This window comes from Arabidopsis lyrata, assembly GCF_000004255.2.
Source record: "Arabidopsis lyrata subsp. lyrata unplaced genomic scaffold ARALYscaffold_1, whole genome shotgun sequence".
NCBI lineage: Eukaryota > Viridiplantae > Streptophyta > Magnoliopsida > Brassicales > Brassicaceae > Arabidopsis > Arabidopsis lyrata.
Genome location: NW_003302555.1, coordinates 25680260 through 25683740, shown reverse-complemented (window position 1 = coordinate 25683740; position 3481 = coordinate 25680260). Strand labels below are relative to the sequence as shown.

Genomic DNA, 3481 nt, shown 5'->3' with positions numbered 1-3481 from the left:
CGACGCTTTCGCTTTTCCGAGAGCATCAAGATCCAGGAGGAATACCCGACATCTCCAAGATTTGAACAACAGATCGAAGAGCCTTCGGATTTTCGATTCTGAGTTTTAAGGGTTCGTCGAGAATTTCGTTTTGGGGTAAAGTGAATGAAATCGGGTTGTAATCGGGTAGTATTAGTTTATTTCGGTTCGAATTAGTTTTAGTCGGTTTAATTAGGTTTCGATATACAGTAAACCGAGTAAACCCAGCACGATGGGGTTATACATCTCCAGCTTTCAGAATCGGGGAGATTAAGATATCGAACTTCCAATTAGGGGGGAAATAAGTGTTTAACTTCCGTTTCATGGACATATAGACAGAGGTCAAAGAACGAGCTCTATCTGGCGTGATAAGCATACTTCTCATGGGGAAATAGACCGTTTTTTCCAATATATACTATGAAAGTTAGATACAAAATTCTACCTATACAAAGAGTTTAGTGGTCAATGTTCGACTAATTAACAAAGGGATATTATGTGACTCGCTTTGTTTATGGAGCGACGTAGATGAGGAGACTATAAATCATGTGTTATTCGTATGTCATCTTGCCTTTTAGGTTTTTAGTTTTTACCGTCGATTTCTTTAATACCATGTATGATTTGAGTGTTACTTTAGCTCTTTCTCTTCCTTGGTTTCCAATGTCGACGCTGCCGATACGGTGGATAACGAAATGATCCTTGACAATCTAAGATCCTTATCGTCTTCCTGATTTTATTTTGTAATTTCTTCATGTCAGTCGACCAAATCAATAGAACTTACCAAGTGTCGTTAGCTCAACTGGTAAAGACCCTAGGCGAAGCTTAGAGGTCGTAGGTTCGAGTGACGCTTTGGACGAAACTGATATTACATGCTGTAGTTTCGGGCTTAGGAAGATTACAGGCTTTGGCCTATAACCTCCTGTTATTAAAAAAAAAATCAATAGAACTTGGTAGTATAAAAGGATTTCCTTAGTGGATGTGGTATAATAAAACTTGAGAATTATTCCAAAGCTTAATCAAAAAATCATAAAATATAATCAATCACAGTCTTAAATATGCAATCAGGTCAGGTTTTGGCCTAAACCTTAGATCTCAACAATGTATATGTATCAAACATTTAAAAATCACATCTTGTGAGAAGGCGGTTGTACTAGATGTAATGGTTAAAAGATCCAATTTTATTTGCATCATGTTTTTGAGTTCAATTTTACTTTTACCCCAAAAAAATAATAATAATCGGTGCTTATATCTTATATCTCTAATTAAGAATAGGTTTTCGAAAAAACAATATATACATATATATATATATACTGTTATTTTTATAGCGGAAGCGTTAAATCGGAACACATATCTTAATCGGTTTGGTTACTAATTTGTAATGGAATCGAATGAAAATCGATGAAAATATCGGGGTTGAAATCACGAATAAAAATCAACCACAAAACATTGTTCAAGAGCCTTACTGGTTGATCTCTCGAAACGTTATCTTTCTTAATCGTTTCTCTTTCTGTAAAATTCTTTTATGTCAATGGGCACAAAATTCTTCTTTATGTCTTTCTACAACGATCATTTTATAGACAAAGGAAAAGAAGCCACAGAAAAAAACACCAGTATCATAATTTAAGAGACACAAATGATTTTACTGTTTTTGAGAAATAACTTCCCCAAAACTAAATTGGTTCGGTATATTGTCAAATCATAGACGCAAATCGATCATAAACCAACATATATTTGAAAAAAAAAAAAAAAGACAGTTGTGGTTAGTTCTAAGGTTTTTCTGGAATAAATAAGTGAATAAGGACAATAATGTAATGGGAAGATATGCTATCAAAGTTGTCGGCATACAATAATACGATATTGTTACGTAATTGTATCTATTATCCTTTGTCAATTATTTTAGTCACTATTCATTTTATACATTAAACATCCATTTCAGTGGGTTTTTAAACGTGTGATCACAAAATTAATGAATATTTTGAAACCATGGTAGTATTATACGACGAACTCACCGCGCGCCAAACAAAATTTCCGACAAAGATATATTTTCTCTTCAATGTCGAATCATATTCTGGAATCTTATAATGTGATTCGATCTATAGTACAGTGACTATATTATTGAAACAAAATTAAATTAAATTACCAGTAGAATCTAAACTAATACTCCCTCTGTTTCGTTTTAGTTGTCGTTTAAGGTTTTTTCACACAAATTAAGAAAAATATTAAATTTTCTGTTTTACCCTTTATTAATATATTTTATGGAAAATTTCATTGACCAAAACATTAAAACAGTAGGGATAAAACTGGAATTTTCACCAAACATTTGCATCGAAAACCTAAAACGACAACTATTATAAAACAACATTTAAATCCTAAAACGATAACTAAACTGAAACGGAGGGAGTACTATGATACGTTAATTTTGGTGCTATATTCTTTACTTCTCTTTGAATAATTTTTTTGTTTCATTTCAATGTTTTCAAAAATGTATAGAAAAATTTAATTTATTCAATACTGTTTGATTAATTATATTTTATATTATAATTATTTATTTATTTATAGAATTAGTTGTAGTTATGTTATATGTAAAATAAATCGATAAAATGAGATTTTCGTGATTTTTTAATATGTGTTCAAAAAATTTTAACAACTTAAAATAAAACAGACAAAGTATATGCAAAGATTTGCTTACATGAGAAAAAAAAAAAAAAACTATGATGGGGCTCGTGCCTTTTTGGCCAGCACTTTATTACCAACACTCTTTCATTTTTGAAGTTAAGCAAATGAGGACTAATCGAGATTATTCATTACAAATAGAAATGTGTCACTGTCAGCCTTCCACTGCGATAGAGAACATACTCGCATTTAATAACTAATGTCACACATGGAACATATCTTCACAGATCAAACTATTTATATAATAATGAAAATAAATCAAAGATCAAATCTTTGTCCCACTGTTGTCCACGTGTCCCACAGGTGTAATCTTTCTTCCTGATCTATCTAACCAAATCCGCAAGATCACAGTGATTATATCTGATCTCTTATATTGTCGTAATATGATCATTAACATAAATATTCACGTGAGTTACATATAAAAAAACTGTATAACTACACTTGTCTCCTATGATAACTTTTTTTTTTCTATGATAACAATGGTGACAGCTAGATAATAGTTTAAAACAAACAAGCATCCGGAACAAACTAAATTAATATGGCTAAAAAAAAAAAAAAAAAAAAAAAATTAATATGGCTAGTGTAGATACGGCTGAAACGAACAAAAGCAAACAATATAAATAAAAAAATAAAATAAAATAAAAAAATTAACGTGGGATTGGAGTAGTAGTTGAATCCATGTATGCTGAAATTATAGGTATTTACTACTCCCTCCGTTTCGTTTTAGTTGTCATTTTAGGATTTAAATTTTGTTTCGTATTAGTTGTCGTTTTAGGTTTTCAATGCAAATATT

General features: G+C 31.0%; 1 protein-coding gene across 1 annotated transcript in view; it reads right to left on the bottom strand.

Moving 5' to 3' along the window:
* LOC110224456 overlaps positions 1-3481 on the bottom strand; it is a gene marked incomplete at its 3' end in the record, with an annotated part of 8793 nt that overhangs the window by 727 nt on the left and 4585 nt on the right. The window lies entirely within an intron of this gene.